The following is a 20,123-nucleotide window of genomic DNA, read 5'->3' as shown; positions in this document are numbered from 1 at the left end:
ATCCAGGCACCAAATTATATATCGAAGCGACTGGACCACAATTTGAAGGTCAAGGAATTTTCTTGTAGGGGCTGACGTCTTGCGTTACTATTTTTTTGTTAGAACTGTCCGAGAATGAAACAGTTTGTCATCAAGCACTGTGTATATACCTATGAACGATTCTTTTTACCATACATTGTAATGATATGTGAAGTCATAGTTAACAATTATAGTCCCCTGCTGTAATGATCTACGGGTGATTAAGGTATCCAATAAATAAATAAAATAAAATACGTGTTCTCGAGACTTCGATGCTGTGCTGTTGCTGATACGGGATCCGCCGTCCCTGCGTTTCAGACGCCTTCCGCTTGGCTCATTTGGGAACACCCAAACACGCTGATGAAATTTATCTGCGTTGTTTGGCGGCACTAACGACCATGCGTCGCATCCGGTGACTTCCACAAGTAAAAAATGTCACAAAAGGGTCCGTGGAGCTTTCTAAGCGTTTAACGACATCGACTGCTCTGAGCCTGCCATAAGACATTGAAGGTTGCCCATCACGTGATGCCCCGCCTGCTTGCAGCGGGGTCGTCACAGATGCGTCCCTCGCTTTGACTTACAAAGCTGCAGCATATTCAATAAGCTTCAGCTTAGTCCTGTCGTGAGGATAATGAGCATTTACAAGCGGATAACGTTTAAATCCCACGTTACGTCTTCTATATGTAATTTCTTTCTTTGTTGTGCTTCCTTACGAGGGAACTCAGCGCTTGTTTCGGGCCGCACTGTGTTTCTTCGTGAGGGTCTTGCAAGGCACCGATTACAAGAGCAAGTACTCTTTACACAAACCGTCTCATTTTTCGTCAGGAAATGTGAATGCGAGGTCACTGTTTTTGTCGAGGCTGCTAGTGAACCCTATGTTTAAACTGACTGAGCACGGTTTTGTAGTAATTGGCTTCTTTAATCAAAATGCTGTATTGGCGGTCAAATAAAAACTGCGTTCATCCTAAATTGCAAGGCTCAGTGATTTGCACGCATGACACACTCAAGGCGCCCCACAAGCGAGCCGTCGTACCAGCGTGACATTTTTCTACGGACACTTCATTGTGAGCACTGGTTACGTCTCTACCCGCATTTCTAGACTTGCTGTGCCTAAAATTTCCTAATTACCCGAGAAATTTCGGCCTGACTGGCAACAGATTTCTTGCCCGTATTTTGTCGTGGTTCTCACCACTGAGTGCAAAGCAGAAACTTCACGCAATGCATTAGCGGTCTGCATTAGAAACTTCATTACCAATCTACACAAGCGATTGCATTTAATTACAACTCGCGCCGTGACTATTCTGTCCAATATTTCTATCTTGAATTTAAAGAAGCGCGTAAAAAGTAAAAATTGCTTGTTCTTGCCGTCCTGTGAACAGGCACCACTTTCTTAGAGGTATTAAATGCGGGATCAGCTTGCTTTCTCAAAAAGCACTCATGTTGCCATGGCTTTCGAAATCTGAAATTTGCCATTAGCAAATTGACCTCACTCGGGAATGTGAAATACGTGACCAACTCAGCAAAAGTGTGATTAGTGTTTTAGGATTAGTTTGTTGCACTTTTGTAACCTTGCGATGTGGGGATATCGGATGTAGTGCTGCGCAGCCTTTTGGTAGCTTATGATCATTGCCACCTTTAAAAGGGCCCAGCCTGTGCCTCATCTTACGTAGGCACTCCCCCCCTCCATCCCCTTCTCTACCTAAGATTGAGTGTAGTTGGCATTGTTTAAATATCGCTAAATGCTCATTACAATTCTAAGACGTATATGTCCTCATTGCGGGTACCGATGTCTTTTCTGCTTTTTAGATGTGTTCAAGATACATTAAACATCTTAAACAAATGCAGCATACCCACCTAATATTTACATTTGCAAAAAGGAACGACTATATTCCGAGCAACTAACTCACCATCTGACGCAATATTTAGAACGCACTATTTGTGTTACGGAGATGACACGGTATTCACGCCTGATTTTCCTTTTCTGATATTCTGCTTAAATTATATTTCTGGTTCTGAAACCTGCTACTCTCGATCACAGATATATCAAACCCGAGGGCGATCGCGAAATATTTCGCTGTATCTATAGTTCGGTGTTTCAAGCAGGCCAACAGATGAGGAAATCGATAACACAGAAGAACAAATGCGGTGTACCCATAATAGCGCCGCGTTTACTGCTGCGATGTGGTGCCTGCCTGCATTCTGGAAGCCACCGCACGTAGCGTTGCGTTGATCACATAGGTGCATGCAGGCGCAGCAGCGCGCTACAGTACTCACCTCGCGCCAGGAGTTAAAAGCAAGGGTGCACTAGCAAGGCCACTTTATAGAGGCACGCGGTCCAATCACGCATGCAGGCTGCAAATATGTGATAGGGAGAAGTTGGAACGTCCGACATTGCGCTGATCGCAATTCGCGCCTCGCGCACTGTGGCGCAAGGGCTGCTAGGGCTTGGACAGACATCAAAGCTCATGAGGAAGGTGCTTTGGGTGTTGGTGGGGAAACTTTATTTCCAGCGGATAGAGACAAACGACACATAGAGACATAGAGACAAACGACAATCTACAATAAAGCTTTCTGAAGACTCTCTCTTTCGTTGTGTGAATGGAAAGCCGAACTGCTTGTTTGAGGGATTTTTTATTACGGCCTCCACTTTCTCTTTTTCAGTTGCCTTTAGATGTAAGTAAGGGCATATGTAGGCTATGAGACTGATCACATAGGCTTTTAATAAGTGGAGAAGATTCTCTTCTTTCAAGACGGAATGGCGGTCACCAATGCGGCGGATGAGTCGCTTAATTTGCTGCGAGGTTCCTTGAAGCTTTTGAATTGCATCACTATTGAAGCCGTGCTCTTGAGAGGTTACGCCCAGGATTTTAATGAACTACAGGACTCCGCGAATATTGAGTTCGAATATTGAGGTGGTTGCGCAAGAAATCTGGTTTTGCGAAATATGTAAAATTCAGACTTAGCCGGAGAGCACCACAGCCCCATGGAGGCTATACACAGTTAACTACGATATCAATGGCACACTGCAGCCTCTCCTCGATTCGGGTATCACTGCCCTCTGTGGTCCACAAGGTAATGTCATCCACATGGAGGCTATGATGGAGCTGAGAAACCTCCGCTAATTGATGCGGAAGTTTGAGCATTGCCATAATAAAGAGAAAGCGCGAAAGCACCGATACCTGCGGAGTATCCTTGTAGTCGAGGGGGAAGTCATCCGCGTTGAGTCCCTCCTCGAAAGGAGGCCTTTCTACCCGAGAGAAAGTCCTGGGTATAGCTGCAGGTGCGGGCTCCGACCCCGAGTTCGGGGACGTTTTTTAAGATCGCATCATGTCTGGCATTATCAAAAGCCTTCTCCCGGTCTAGTCCGAGAATGAGTGTAGTGTGCCGCGTTCTCAACTCAATAATTCTATGTTTTAGCTGGGTCCTGTGTAGAAAGTTTTGGCCGGAATCCAATCATGGGGGAGGGGGGGGGGGGGGGACCGCTCTTGCTTCTCCATAAATCGGTTGAGGCGGGTCTCAACTACATGCTCTATGAGCTTACCTACACAAGAGTTGAGCGAAATAGGCCTAAGGTTTTCAAGGCTTAGGGGTTTTTCTAGTTTGGGATTGAAAATGATCTCTGCCGTCTTTCATATTTGTGATATTTAGAGCGCTCCGACCAGCATTTCTGCATATAGATAGTTAGGGAATGTAGAGTATCTTTATCCAGGTTACGAAGTATCTTGTTGATTACCGAATCTGAGCCAGATGCGGTGTTACAGTTTAGCCTGGCAATTTCTGCCCTTACCTCAGCAAGAGTAAGGGGGAGTCGATCGGGCTGCTTCTTTTCCGGACCTGAATAATTTGGGAAGGCTTGGTTAGGAGCATTGTCAATATATCTGTCTTTCATTTCAAAAAAAGGCCCACTGACGTGCCTGCATATACATGTATGAGCTTTTTGTAGACTCTGCCTCTGAGTGGCTCTGCTACCTGTAGGGTCAAGTAGATAGCGGAGAAAACTGCAAGTCTTAGAGACTCCCATATTGCTTTGGGAAAATGCACCGCTGATCAAACGTCGCCTAATTAGGTTTCTTGTACAGTATAATTGCCCTATTACTTTACTGAAATAGGCTGCAGTCGATTTCTTCATCTCCTTCAGCTGAGAAGAACCAAGCGATAACCGCAGAAAGCCGTCAAACAGGAAGGCTAGCTTCACCACGCGAAGCCCTGCACCGAACTCTGGCTTGCTCGCATGACAGAAAACCGCTTGACGAGGTAAACATCGTGTTCGATTGCAAGTATCCTTTAGTCGGTGATGCGGGCTACGTGAGACAGAAGTGTCACGTCACGTAATAATAGAGCTAATAATAATAATTCACCTTGGACTGCTGAGAGCTGAGGCACGCGCGCGTCCAGCGATGAACGTCTGTATTGATGCGGGAAAAACGTAGGTATACATAAGGGGTCGCTGGGTGAGACGAATGTCAGGATGAGCCAAAAAAAAAATTGCCCACGATTACGTTACTTCCTAATGTGAAATTTGAGCGCAGCTCATCAGCTGCTTCACCTTTTCGATAAATTGAGGCAAAGATTTCGAGCAAGACACCTATGTACAATTTACAGATATCTTTTTTTTTAATTCTTCACACGTATTCCTTCAAGAAACACTCCACTAACAATTCCTGGCTGTTATGAAAGAAGCTTTGTGATCGGAGAAATGAAGAGAACAATTGGGTTATCGGGAGGTTGCGGGAGGCAGCTGGGTCCATGCATAGGAACGTTGCGCGATGAACAGATAGCAGCGACTGACTGATGCTGGTGACGCCGCTAGCGAGTAAAGCGAGTGAGAACGGGATGCACGCACCGTGCTCCGCTTAGAGAGCCGGCATTACGGCAACCGGAGAGCACCCTTGCCGCCACTCAGGAAGAGTGGAGGGGGCGGGGCTCCTCCTCTTTCTCCATTGCGGCGACGGTGTTCTACGCAGCGCCTTGACTCGCTAGCGGCGTCAGCGGCACCAGTCAGTCGCTGCTAGCGCTGTCTTGGGCGAACCCCCCCCCCCTCCCCCCATTTTTTTCCTCGTGCTCTCCGGTTTCTGCGCGCTCTCTTGCCCCCATCGCCCATCGTTCGCCGCTGAGTGTACGACCCCCCCCCCCCCCAACTCTTCCTGCGAGGCTCCGGTTGCCGAAGCGCCGGCTCGAACTGGGGGGCTGAAAGGGGGGAGGAACTGGTTACGAGGCCGACGACGCCGACGCCACCGTGAAACCCAGGAACAGGGGCCGAAGAGCTGCGCTCTAAAAAGGGAGGGCATCAAAGGCGGTACGGCGGTATTGTCGAGGCACATAGAGGCGCAGTCGTCTGACGTTTCACAAACGAGTGGCACTTCGCAGCCAAGAAGCAAAATGTCTTCAAGCACGAGAGATGTGCGAAGCGTGCTAAGGAACAGTAGCTCGTTATCAGTAATGTGAGCCGTAGCCATGGTAGTAAATTCGATGATTTGGCGAGAGTTGTCTATTTCACTGACTACTGCGTGAGAAAGCGCGTTAGTAACTGTGTTGGCCTTGCTACTAACGTGACGAAGTGTCGCTGCTGTATTCAGAAATATTTGACGGGGAGCATAGGAATTGCTGCTAAACACAAGCGCTGACTTCAGCTGTTTGCGATCGATGAGGATATGAAAACGACATCCTTCGAAGAAACGTCGGAAAGGCTTCAAGGCCAAATAGGTTGCCAGTTTGCTACACGGGCACTCAAGAGGCGCCAACATCTTGATGGTGAAGCATATCGGTTTCCAAGCACCGGCGACTAACTGCTTTAAGAACATGCCGATGACGGTGTCCGATGCGTCGTTCATGACGGATGTTGGAGCATCAGCTTTGCGATGGACGAGGAGTATCGCACTGGAAGTGATTTCTTTGATGCCTCTGAGTGCTGTGTCGACAGTGGGGATTAATTTTACAGGAGCCTTTGGTGACATGGGCCCGAGAAAAGTTCACTGTAGAAGAGTGCGACGTGCACTGGTATTGTAGAGAACGGGCGCCTTATTATACTATAGCCTCCATAGAAACGCCACTTTCGGGGCGTGAATTTAAAGTGGCACTTTGAAATAAACCGAGCACCGAAGCCACTGAAGAACCATAGTTAGTTTTATGAGCATAACATAGAGCGGTTTACGTTTAAGGGGGGATGCGGGGCTAAAGAGTAAACTTTTTAACTGTTGAACCAAGTTGGATAAAATTTTGACAGATAGCTTCTCTTCCGCCTATTAGAACATGTTCTAATTTTTGTCACCTTAGGGCAAATAGAAAGTTGTAGCAGTCACAATGAGTAATTGTGTCAGCTTAGGCAACCTATCATTTGTTAATTACTGAAGGTGTACTGAACGTTTGTGCTTAGATACCTTCTAAGTAGTTCATTCTGCAGTAAAGGGCCAAGTACGTGTTCTTGTTCATATTTTTGTAAACGTCTGAGCGCTTTGAATATCAACGTCATTTTTTCTCTTGCCATTACATGTGATATATTTGATACTGTCTTTGTCTTAGAAAATACTTAGCAATCCAGAAGGTACCTTACCTTGTTGCCAACAAACTCTTATTGTAGAAACCACGTTGAAAGCAGCCTTTTGCTAGTGTTTATCACATGTAGTTTTTTCCAACGATGGTGCTCTTGAAAAACGTGCGCACTAAGAAAAATGAATGGAAATATTTAATACCATGCAATGCAAATATATGCTCCAAGTTAATAAATCAGAGTGCCCTGTAGTGTACACGTTGGGCCGTCATTTACAATACGACACTGCTTTGTGGCGACTGCTTCGAGTTGATTCTTCTCTTTAAGCCAAATCTTGACTACGCCATTAAATGTCAAGGTCACCATGCATGGTAAAAACCGCTATTGCGTATGCCCGTAACCAAGGCACCAGCTGTGCCGTTCCACAGTGGTTCCGACGTGCGCTCGTTACAGAGATGAGGAGGAGGGTAGCGGCATCCTAGCAGATGAACGCCACATAGAGCTAGTCTAGGTGGCGTTGATCTACTAGTATGCCGCTCGCAGAGAGAGGAGTAGGGTAGTTTCTGCAGTGTGCATGCGCGCGCCGCCGCGAAGAGCTGACTGAGTGAAGCAGGAAAACGTCTCCCGGCTTTGCATCCGCAAGGCAGAGAAAGTGGATTCTGCCTATAGTGGAGTAATTTCGACTACCTGGGGATCCTAAACGTGCCCTAACATCCAAGTGTAGGAAAAGGGACTCGAAGGGAAGAAAAACGTAGCAGGAGCGGCAGAAAGGTGGGCGGATGAGGTTAAAAAGTTCGCAGGGGTCAAGTGGAAGCCGCTAGCACAGAACCGGGTTAATTGGAGAAATATGGGAGAGGCCTTCGCCCTGGGTATAGTCAGGCTGATGATGATGATAAAGATCGCACAGCACACGGAGGCCTCACCATTTCGCCTCTATCGAAACACAGCTACCGGCGGTTGGCTTCACAGCCAGTTACTCTGGTTCCGCAGCCGCTTTCGCTTCACATTCGGTTCAGCTTCGTTGGACACTTCTAAATGTTTTCAGGTTTAGAGCTGTCCAGTGCGCGTATCTGCGCCATCGAAATGCTTTCCTTCCTTGTTTAATAGGCGTGCCTCTTCATTTTTTTAACCAGCCTCCCAATGGTGTGAAAACAGCTTTCAAAAGTTACGTGCTGGATTTTAGTCAGTCCAAGCTTCTACTGCGTTTTACCAGCCAATCCGCTGTTACCACGGTCCAAGAAATGCCCTTCCTTGTATTTGCGTTTTAACTCTCTGCTGTACTGATGCCACGTTCTTTTTGGCCAGCGAGCGAGTAAAAAAGCATTCAATTTTGGCCATACACTCCACGTTTAGTTTTTGTCCGCTATGCGGCCTCGTCTTGAAATCAGGTTTCATAGACGCTTCTCGCAAAAACATTAATTTAAAATTTTCTACGGCGCAGTTGACACTGGGTCGAAGTTTATTCCGTACATGCTCAAATAAAAACAGGAAAACTTAAAAATAATCGTTTTTCACGAAAATAATTATTTTAACCCCGCATCCCCTCTTAAGCAGTGGGAGACCTGTACTAAATTTAATTTCAACCGAAGGACATGTGGGAATTCAACATTTCCCACTCCCGCACGACGCGGCGAACCCCCACCCTCTCTCTCTCCTTCACGGGGATCTCGCATCATTCCCCTCTTGGCCTCTTTCCCCGGTGCTGTGGCGGAGAGGGCGTGGGTGAGAGATCTGGCATAGCATGCCGGGAGGCCCCTCCTCGCCATCCCCTCGCATCTCGACAGACATCCAGAGAGACGACGCCTCGACGCCGGAGCGCACGGATGCTGCTATGACGCTGATGGAAATTTGACACTCCCAATAAACAGCTTGGCCCGCTGGCTATGCCTCCTTTTCGTTCTTCGATGCCAGGGGCTAGCGGCGGAGCGTTCGATTCCGAGCGCAGAACCAGCTGAGAACCCCCTTAAACATCAGTCCAAGGAACTCTCAAGAGTCTTCGTCAGCACCACAATTTAAACGCGTCAATTCTTCGGCGGTCAGCCTTTTTCACAATCCAACTCTCGCATCCATACATCACAACTGGAATGACCATAGCACGAGTTATACGGATCTTGGTTGGCAGACTAATGTCTCTGCTCTTTACTAGGCGGTCAAGGCTAACCATTGCTCTCTTTCCCAGAAGCAGGCGTCTCCTAATTTCATGGCTGCAGTCTCCTTCCGAGGTAATCTTGGAGCCCAAGAAGAGAAAATCTGTCACAGCTTCCACTTCTTGTCCCTTGATGCTCCAGGACTTGATAGGGCAAGAAGCTATGATCTTTGTCTTTTTAATGTTCAGTTCAAGCCCAAACTTCTCACTCTCTTCTTGTACGCGCATCAGAAGTCTCTTGAGTTCCACTTCACTTTCTGCCATTAAAGTGGTATCATCCGCATATCTAAGGTTGTTGATATGTTTTCCAGCAATCTTCACTCCAGCTGAAGACTCGTCCAGACCGGCCTTCCTCATGATGTACTCTGCATATAGGTGAAATAGGCACGGCGACAGTATGCAGCCTTGCCTCACTCCTTTCTCAATCGGAAACCAACCAGTAAGACCATGCCCAGTTCTAACTGTGGCCTCTTGCCCTTCATACAGGTTCCTGAGGAGACAGATGAGGTGAATTGGAACTCCCATCTCTTGGAGAGCTTGCCACAATCTGCTGTGGTCTACGCTGTCAAACGCTTTCACATAATCAATAAAGCAGAAGTAGATGGGTTTCAGCAAACGGAAGAACCGGAAATGGACATGGAAAAGTCCTAATGGGGAGACTGAAAACGAAATCGACTTCATAATGTGTTCAACCCCCGCCATTATTCAAGATGTAGAGGTAATCGGGAAAGTGCGATGCAGTGACCACAGGATGGTGAGGTCCCGAATTAGCCTAAATCTGAAGAAGGAACGCAACAGATTAGTAAGAAAGAAAGCCATCAACGAATTAGCGGTGAGGGGGAGGGCAGAAGAGTTCAGGATCTCGCTACAGAATACGTATTCAGCTCTAACTGAGGATGGCGACATTACCCTAGAGGCAAGGAACAATAATTACTGAGTGCGCGGTAGAAGTAGGCGGTAGGATAGTTAGAGAGGATACTGGTAAGCTGTCTAAGGAGACGAAAGATTTGATTAAGAAACGCCAGAGTATGAAAGCTTCCAATCCAGCAGACCAGATCGAATTGGCCGAAATATCAAAGCTAATCAATAAGCGCAAGGTGGCCGACATAAGGAAGTATAACATGGAGAAAATTGAGCATGCTGTAAAGAACGGGGGAAGCCCTAAAGCGGTAAAGAAGAAATTGGGCATAGGCAAAAACCAGATGTATGCGATAAGGGACAAGGCGGGCAACGTCATCACTAATATGGAAAAGATAGTCAAAGTAGCCGAGGAGTTCTATACAGATCTCTACAGTAGCCAAAGTAGTCAGGAGCGTACTGAGATTGGCGGTAAGGAAAAACAGTCAGACGTTCCAGCAGTGACAAAGGACGCGGTCAAGAAAGCACTAGAAACTATGAAAAGGGGGAAATCAGCTGGAGAAGATCAGATAACTACAGACTTGCTGAAGGACGGGGGGGATATCGTGCTAGAAAAACTGGCCACCCTGTATACGCAGTGCCTGGTGTCATCGACAGTACCGGAACCATGGAAGAATGCAAACATTATCCTCATTCACAAGAAAGGGGACTCTAAGGACCTTAAAAATTACAGACCAATCAGCTTACTGTCTGTTACATATAAGGTATTTACTAAGGTAATCGCTAATAGAATCAGGACAACCTTAGACTGCAATCAAGCAAAGGATCAAGCAGGGTTTCGGAAACGGTACTCTACTATCGATCATATCCATACCATCAATCAGGTGATAGAAAAATGCTCGGAATATAACCAGCCCTTATACATAGCATTCATTGATTACGAAAAAGCACTTGACTCAGTTGAAACCACGGCGGTGATGCAGGCATTGCGAAATCAGGGGGTAGACGATCCGTACGTGAAAGTGGTGGAAGATATATATAGTGGCTGCACAGCAACCATAGTTCTGCATAAAGAAAGTAACAAAATTTCCATAAAGAAAGGTGTTAGGCAAGGAGACACAATCTCCCCAGTACTATTCACAGCTTGTTTAGAGGAAGTATTCAGAGACTTGGAATGGGAGCAGTTAGGGATAAAGGTAGATGGAGAATACCTCAGTGATCTGCGATTTGCTGATGACATTGCCTTGCTAAGCAACTCGGGGGATGAACTGCAAATAATGATTGATGACCTAGACAGGAAAAGTAGAAAGGTAGGCTTGAAAATCAATATGCAGAAGACTAAGGTAATGTTCAACAGCCTCGGGAAGGAACAGCAGTTTACATTAGGTGGCGAAATACTGGAAGTAGTAGGCGAATATGTCTACTTCGGACAGGTAGTAACCGCAGATCCGGACCACCGAAAGGAAATAACAAGAAGAATAAGATTGGGATGGAGCGCATTTGGCAAAAACTCGCAAATTATGACTAGCAGCTTACCGGTATCGCTCAAGAGGAAAGTATACAACAGTTGCATCTTGCCTGTACTCACTTATGGGGCTGAAACGTGGAGGCTAACCAAGAGAGTTCTACTGAAGCTGAGGACAACCCAGAGGGCTATGGAACGAAAAATGGTAGGCGTAACAGTAAGAGATAGAAAGCGTGCCGAGTGGGTCAGAGAAATAACTCAAGTTACCGAGATTCTAGTAGAAATTAAGAAGAAGAAATGGACATGGGCAGGACATGTAGTGCGAAGAGAGGATAACCGATGGTCGCTGAGGGTAACAAACTGGATTCCAAGGGAAGGAAAGCGTAGCAGGGGGCGGCAGAAAGTTAGTTGGGCGGATGAGATTAAGCAGTTCGCAGGGGTCAAGTGGATGCAGCTAGCACAGAACCGGGTTAAGTGGAGAAATATGGGAGAGGCCTTCGCCCTGCAGTGGGTATAATCAGGCTGATGATAATGATGATGAGATGGGTTTCTGGAACTCTCTTCCTTTTTCCATGATCCAGCGAAGCGAAGGTTGGCAATTTGGTCTCTAGTTCCTCTGCCCTTGCGAAACCCAGCTTGCATGTCCGGAAGCTCCCGATCCCCATACTGCTGCAGCCTACTTTGGAGGATTTTCAACATCACCTTGCTAGCATGCGAAATAAGCGCGATCGTGCAGTAGTTGGAACAATCTTTGGCACTGCCTTTCTTTGGAATGGGGATGTAAACTCACCTCCTCCAATCCTGTGGCCACTGCAGGGTTGTCCAAATCTTCTGACATAATGTACGCAGAATGTTAACAGCGTCATGGTGAGGTTTTGAAGCAACTCAGCTGGAATGCCATCAATTCCGCTAGCTTTGTTCTTAGCAAGGCTGGCTAAGGCCCATTCAACTTCACTCTTCAGGATGCCCGACTCGAGATCAGTAATCACAACCGTCATATGTTGGGTTTGCACATTCGGGTCCTTCTTGTACAGTTCTTCTGTGTATTCCTGCCACCTCTTCTTTATCTCTGAGGCTTCAGTGAGGTCCTTGCATCGTTTGTCCTTTATCACGACCAGCTTAGCACAGAAGCTTCCTTTGATATCTTTGATTGTCTTATACAGAGCTCTTGTGTTCCTTAAGTGGCGGTTGTCCTCAACTGCTTGGCACTGTATGTTCAGGAAGGCATTTTTATCTCTCCTTGCTATTTTCTGAAAATCCACATCGAGAACCTTGTATCTTTCTCTTTCCCCCATAACTTTTGCCATCCTCCTTTCCTCAGCTATTTGCAAAGCCTCTTCAGATAACCAGTTTGCTTTCTTAGTAGCAACTTCTTGCATTATATCACGAACATCAGTCCACATCTCCTCGGGCTCTTTGTCTTCTAGATCTAATTCTTGAAATCGATTCCTCACTTCCACAGCATATTCTAATGGAATTTGACCCAGATCATACCTGAAAGGCCTTCTAGTTTTCTGTGTTTTCCTCAATCGAAGCTTAATTTTGGAAACAAGAAGCTGATGATCGGTGCCACAATCGGCCCCAGGCCTTGTTTTTACTGCTTGTATAGTGCTTCTCCATCTCTGCCGGCAAAGAATATAATCGATCTGATTCCTGTACAGACCGTCCGGTGAAGTCCATGTGTACAGGCGCCTCTTGTGCTGTTGAAAATGCGTATTCGCTATGGTCAGGTTGTTTTCTTGACAAAACTCTACTAGCCTCTGCCCAGCTTCATTTGGCTTACCAAGACCGAACTTGCCTGTAATTCCGGATATTTCTTCACTTGAAGAATGAATAAGCAGTCTGTAACGGCAAGACATTAGAACAAAAGAGCTGGTGCAAACATGGTTTGCCCATAGTTGGCCTTTTTTTTCCTCGGTCCGGTAAAACTAATTGAGCCCTAATGGCTAGACAGCCCTGGCATTCAGAGAGAAAAAATATGTCCCCGGGAAAAAAAAATTAAAACGAGACAGCGACAAGCCGAGCCGAGCAAGAGGAACTCGTGACGAAGGGGAGAAACAGAAAGCGATGCGAAATGTAACTTCATACGCCAGCATATTTGTGCCTTTGCCCTGGCGGTTTTAACAGCGAGACCTGATCGGCCAGCAAGCGTACGAAAAAAAATACAATAACTGAGATTTCCGCTTTGGATGACAGCGAGTGACAGCTTCGTCTGCCTTGTGTACAGGCAGCGTTGCAAATAGATTTTAGTATTCTCATGTTACTGGCGCAACGTGGTTGCATCTGCGGGTTTGTTTCCTCGCTTATGCCCGCCAGAAGCATATTTCGCTCTCCCAGAGGATATGGCTGACAGTGCATTTCTTCCTGTCTCGCCATAGATTTCGCTTACATGCGTTTGTGCTTATTCTGATCGTTTCGAGTTATATTGCGGTTCAGGTCGCATTACTTCTTTTATAAATGGGACGCCACCCCATTTCCCACAGTCACATCTTCAAGCCGCCAAAGCTCACGTCGCATTTTGTGTTCTCGGTCGCAAAATGCTCTTAAATATTAAGTATTGAGCGCATAGCCAAATGCAAAACTTGCTCCTAGAAATCCAATGCTGGCGGTTTAGAAATTTCCCTGCAAGAATATGAAGCAAGAGGTTCTCTTTCTCGGTGTCAGCAAAGCGATTGCAAGTTTTTCTATACTGGAGAACAATATTCGGTTTTAATGAATTCGAAGGGTTTGATTGCGCGGTTTGTAATAGACCAGTAAAAACGTATTGCCTTTCTTTTATTCTTCTCATCGGTTTTGTTGTTTCTTATATGCGAAGAAATCTTAAGTGCATTATTTAAACATTCTACCTTAATAAACGTTTGTGCTTACCGAATACACCTGGAATATGAAAAAAAAATTCTAAATAAACCTGAATATCTCGGTACATCGGAGCATATCTAGCATCGAGAAAACAACTACCAGCAGGCAGCACCGGGCAGAATGCTCACTATGACTGGCCCGTGGTTATAGCTGAGCTTCACATATACACTAAATTCTATTTGACATTTTTTTTTTATATGCGGCATGCATTTAAGGCCCATTTCATCCGAACGTTCCTCGACAGATTGTCTTGACCGTGCCCATTTTCAACTGATACTATGCCTCTTTTTAGCACTTTGGGGGAAAGCCTTACTTTGTGGTACTGAAGTGCATCATTAGCCTACACTGCGGGTATTTAACGGGTTGATTCAGGCTTCGTTAATTTATTTGCAGAGAATTCAATCGCGAAGCCAGTGTGCAGATGCCCTAATTTCTTTCTGGGACCTGATTACCCAGCAACTGCTTTAGCATTGGTCCATATCTTTCACCAGAAGAAAAGGCTGCTCTGCATGTTGCCTGTCCAAATATGTCTGTACTTGCGCAGACAAACCCAGTACTGTGCCAATAATGAAACAGCTACAGTGCAGAACGCATTGAAGCCAATGTTTGTAGAGAAACGGGTCCCGTGAAAAGCACTTTCTACGCTACAGATACGCCTGATGGACTGTAATATACGTGCTCAACAAAAGCGTGACAAAGAGTCAACTCCTCGGCTTTGTTACTTTTTTGTTGCGCACTTATATTACAGTCCATCATGAATCACCAACTCGCCCAATCAGCCGTTCTTCTACGGATACTGCCTTTGCCACAAATTTGGAGCTCATTGCGCAAGGATTCGGAGCGGCTGCTGGACGGAGCGGTGACGCTCTCATCACCAAGTGCTCTTGGTCCGAGGATATAGAGGTGGAAGAAAATAGCCCTTTTATCTTTTAGGCGGCTGAGGGAGAAGGTGCCTTACTTGCTTTCCTAAAGTGAGTGCTGTCGCTGCCTTCCCAGTAATTCGGTATAAGCCACTTGCATCTAGCCTTAGATTTAAGGCCTGTAGACTGTGGCTTCTATCACGCGTAGATTGCCGAGTATTGTGTGACAAAGTTAGCAACTTATATGACTAGCCGCGAAAAAAAGAGCCGAAATAGAGACGTGGACCACAGCTATGGAACAAACATCCGGCCACGCTCGCACTATACCTGCTGCCTAAAGCAACACTGCGGCACCTTTTGCAAAAGTCGGGGTTTCGGCAGCAATGTACAGCTTTCCATTCTGCGAACTCAAATATCAAATTGCAGGTAGCTAGAAAAAAAAAAAGCAGCAATTGCCTTTATAGAAAAAATACGCAGCCAGCGCCACGAGACTCACCGCGGGTCACACTCCAACCTATGATTGGCCAAGGGGTCGCGTGACATTTCGAGGACCAGAGGAGATGCTAATGCGGTTCCGGCGTTGTGCTGCTTACTGATCGCATTCCTAGGCGCCGTCGTAAAAGTGACCACGGCGCTTTTTTGACTTGAGTGACCATTGGGGGTTTTAATATATGTATCTGTACCAGAATCCCACGAAACCCACGTACAATATGCGTTGTAGAGCTCGAAACTCATCCCTCAGCGTGTACCCGCTTTGCATGAAAACTTGCTCTGGTGCAGAGTGAGGTTTTTAAAAAGCAGTGCATGCCAGTAATAGTCGAAACTGCATGGCCTCAAACGAAACCTTCCTGCGCATAATCATGGGAAGGAAGGGCAGCGAACAATGCAGAAGCCAACCACCAAGATTATATGCCTTCTCTCCAGGCCGGAAGATCATTGTTCTGGAAAAAGGGCAATGCGCGGGGTATCAAATTTCATGCTCCGAATATCCGGCGTCGGACGTAGGGGAAACGAATAATTTTGTGGAAAGGATGAAGCAGCACAAAGCTGCTATTTTAAAAGTGGACACTGAAGTAAGCGCAATTGTCGACCTGCGATAAATCTGGCACATCGAAGGTATTATGGCGCTGGAGACCAAGTCTAACCGCCGCAAAATGCTGCTTGAGTCATGGCATATTCAGCAGACGTAAGGAACCTTCCCTTTCCGCAGGCTCACGATATAGGTTTTGCGAATCGACGGCTGCCGAAGGGTGAAAGCTAACCTGCAACTCCACTGTATTCATAATTTTATGTGAAAACCATGTTTTGAAATTTGGGCTCTTACTAGAACCTTGTTGGCTTTCTTTATCACTTAACTTGAATCCCCGAACAAGACACATCTGTGTAAAATGTTTTCATCTGAATCGGCTAACTATCATTCATGACAAGGCAGCAACGAATGCAGAACATATGAACAACTTCGATTATTGCTCTTTTGGGCACAACCAATTGAGCCTCCCTCAGGGCGCTCCACACTCAGCCCAGCGGTACACGCCTGGTCTTCTAGCAACAATCCAAGGGCTGCACGAGCCTGTGAGGCACGCCCTGCGGAAAAGAATCTCACAAAGCCCTAACCACCTGCGATACAACAGTAGGGTCTTCTTAATCACTTGCTCGTGCGCAGAGGATCACCAGTGCGGACAGCTGATGAGTTATGCAATGTTTAGTCTAGAAGCCGTAACGTGTATCCTGGTGGAAGACACAAAAAAGGCGAGTACAACTATGCACCGATGTTGTCTGCGGGTACCATTGAAAGGTTCCTCGCCGTGAACTGGTCACAATCAACGCTTAACGCAACGGTTCACATAATAATGAAGCCTGAACGGTCAGAAAGTAATAGAAATACAATCATAAGTACAAACCCCTGCCGCTTTTTCATTCCTTTTAGTAAACGCGGTTCTTGGGAATCGTGACTGGCATGACTGTTTAGTGAGAGAAAATATAAAGAACCGCGTAATGGTTTAGCTGAGCCTTTTTGAGAAAATCCTATAGAAATTGCATTGCGAACAAACTCTGCACGTAGTGACAGTCACCAAAATGCTTCGAGCAGAATACGTTTCATTTGGTCACTTCGAATTTATTTCTCTTCTCAACAGCGTCACATTGCGCTGTGAGCTTTTGGTATTGCGAGAAACGATGAAATACTCGCGTGCATTCGAACGCGTGTTGAGCAGTAGTTGCTCAGGTACACAAGTCTAAGACCACCACGCACTCAACTGGGCGAGAAAAAGCGCGCGCCGAAAACTACCGGGAGTGGATCGGTGCGCCTTCGGCTCCTGAAAGTGGCGTCGTATTGGACGGAATAAGCGAGGTTTCTCTCTCCGCTGTCCTCTTCTGCAGTGGTCACTCGGGGGGCAGGAGATTGGAACGGAGTGTTTTAATTCGTTGATTCTGGCGGTGTTCTATATATAATAAAAACATAACTTTACAGACGTGACCCCCCAACCGATAATATACTACAAAAAAAAAATCTAGGGTATTAGAATATTTGAAAACTCCTCAGTGTCCCTCAAGGCCAGAAACGGGCTTGTGCTGCTATACTATAAAATGTTGGTAGCCTCCTCCTCTCTGAGCCGTGGCTACGCATTCAGAACATTGTGAAACGCAGCCGATTCGAAGTAGCTGTGAAAATCCCGATGGGTCGACAGTACTGAGCAGAGACCGAAACTGGAGTGCATATTTTACTCAGATACGGCCGACTCTCGCCTCCGTATATGAGGGCATCACGTCGTCTGAGGAGCTTCATTTTCGGGAAATTGAGTCGGGCAGCGGTGACTAGAGTCACGTACTGGAACTTTGCAGAGTATTGCATTCTTTTTCCGTTCGCCGGCGTCCCGCTTACAGGATGATGCGAGTCACGTGACACCGCGTCGCCATATGTCTTCCAAGCTCGCGTGCGGAATAAGTGCCTTGTGCGGGAGTTCTTTTTTAGGTTGTCCGTCAAACTGGATGGAAACAACAGACAAAGGCAGCCTGCCTCTAGATGTGGTAACAGGGTTTGGACAGAAAAGGCGTTATCTCTGTTCCTGAAGGAAAACTGGATCTGCAACGGCGGTCAAAGTGGATTCCCAGAATCGGTTGAGAAAATTATGTGCTAATAAAGAAGACCTTATTGTGCGAGGTACACTGGTTCGCTGGTATCACATTCCATTTGCTTAGGCTCAAAGCAAGCGCAGGAAATAGTCAAAGCGCACATGGTGTACCTGAACGGATCAGGTGGTTGCATTTCCAAGCAGTGTGCCGCACTCGCGCAGGAAGCACCGAGTCTTTTTTGCTTTCGGAATTTCTTAAAAGCTATGCTGACCATAGCTGGAATATCTATCATATTGGTGAGAGATACATGAATTCAATTGTGCATAAATAATCATACTCGGATCGTGCGTGCACATGGGTGCCTTCTCATGAGCAGATAAATACGCTCCCGCACCTTTTTTGAATTTTGATTGTTACTGCTTATGTACCAGAAATCTATCTCAGGACATTTGTTAGCTATTTATTTCAACTTTACTGTTGCTGCGGCACTCAGCACTAGAAAACCAGCGCAATACATATGTTGGGTGCTAGCAAATAGTAATTTCAAGGTCAGTATACATCAACCACACATAAAGGCGATGTACCGTCTTTGCCAAAAGTAACCCGAGTAGGCCAGCCGGCCGGCGGAGCAAGCGCAGGGCCGAGCTGCGGCGTGGCGGTCGCCGTCAGTGGTCGCTGCTCGCCGGCTGTGAGTGTAAGCGTGCTGACGTAAGGCTGCTCCCTCGCTATCTTTTTTGGGATGTTAAAATGTAAGCGGGTACTATGTGCGGCGCCCAATTTTGTTCCTTTAGAACGCTGTGCTAGTCATGGAGGGCGCTGTGCACAGCAAAACACACTCAACGCTAATTTTGGGCTGGCATCGTGAATCTGTGCTCTTCGTTAAAAGGCCTTGCATGTTGAATCCCAAAACACAACTCCCGTAGATGAAGTGATTCGAAAAGTTTTTTTTTGTCTCGTTTGGATTGTTAGCACTGGGAGATAGGACACAATATAAATCTGGGTTTGGTGTTACTCGAAATTCCTACTCTGCGATGGGACACTTCGCTGAGCTAGAGAGAAATAAAACGAGGCGATATTTTCCGCGGTTTCTAGTACAGCTATTCGTGTCCATGTAATGAGGCGAATTCGTTATTTTCGCATTAGCCGCCGCTTGTTAATGCACAGAGGTGCTTAATGATTTTTGAGATCGCAACGCCAAACTGAATGCCGAAAATCTGAGCAGAGATGGCAACTGCTTCAAAAAAGCCGGATGAGTGATGTAAATGTTCCCTAGCATGTGATGCCCCAAGAAAGCCTTGCTATTGGGAAGGATGCCCATTAAGACGTTTTGCTCCCACTTGCATTGAAATTCTCTCCGAATTAAGCTTCTTTTTTGCTGCCAGGGAGTTCAGTAAAGACGGGACTCGCAGGTTTGCAAGCTTGATGTTTGTTGCGCTTGAAGGTTCTATTCCAGTAACTTATTTATCGAGTCACCGATGCACCACTCTGCCAGCGGGCACTTAAATACCAATCAAGTCACTAGGTAATAGGCAATAACACAAATATAATTTGCAGTGCAAATCAAATGCTGCGTTTCCGGATTTCTTTTCACTTCCAGAACGTGTTGCTGTAGGTTGGTCGCATGGTGTTCCCTCGCAAAAGAAACAAACAAAAAAGAAACGGCCGCACTTATTGAGAAAATGGGCGACATATGTTTAAGGTGTGAGAATTACATTTTTATACAGTTCACTAAATAAACGAAGAGATTAGCAGCAGGCTAACACACGAACGTAATTACCAACGCGGAAAGCACTACGCGCTTTTTGTACGTTTCCAAATAGCAGTAAAGAGGTATTCAGCAAGAGGGGCACATGAAACAGCTGGAAGATTTTTTTTTTCTTAACTTTGCGTCACAACAAATTCGTAGTGGTCACAATAGGTCACTAGAAACCGCAGGAAAAGCGCATCGAGTTTTCGAAATCAATTCCTCGTCATACTCTTCGGACAATCCAAACGAGTAGAAGAGCGTGTATTTGTTAATTCGTTACAACTACGAGAGCACTGTACCGATAATAAACGCGAAGGCAATTTAACGAAGAGCGAGCTTCACAGCGCCAGAAAAAGGAGCATTGAGCGAGTGATGCTATGCGGAGCGCCCTTACTCTGTAGCGCAGCGTTTTGAAGGCGCCAAATCAGGCACCGCACATGATACTCGCTTACTTTTTATTATCCCAAGAAGGAGAGCGTGGGAGCATGTTTACGTCAGTTAGCTTACACTCGCCGCCGGAGAGCAGCGGCCAGCGACGGCGATGGCAGCGCCGCTACTCGGCCCCGTGCCTGCTTCGCCAGCTGGCTGGGTTGCTCGCTTACTTTCGGCAA

Source organism: Amblyomma maculatum, chromosome 7, assembly GCF_055883805.1.
Source record: "Amblyomma maculatum isolate TAMU_Amacu chromosome 7, ASM5588380v1, whole genome shotgun sequence".
Lineage (NCBI taxonomy): Eukaryota > Metazoa > Arthropoda > Arachnida > Ixodida > Ixodidae > Amblyomma > Amblyomma maculatum.
This window is presented reverse-complemented; position numbering follows the sequence as displayed.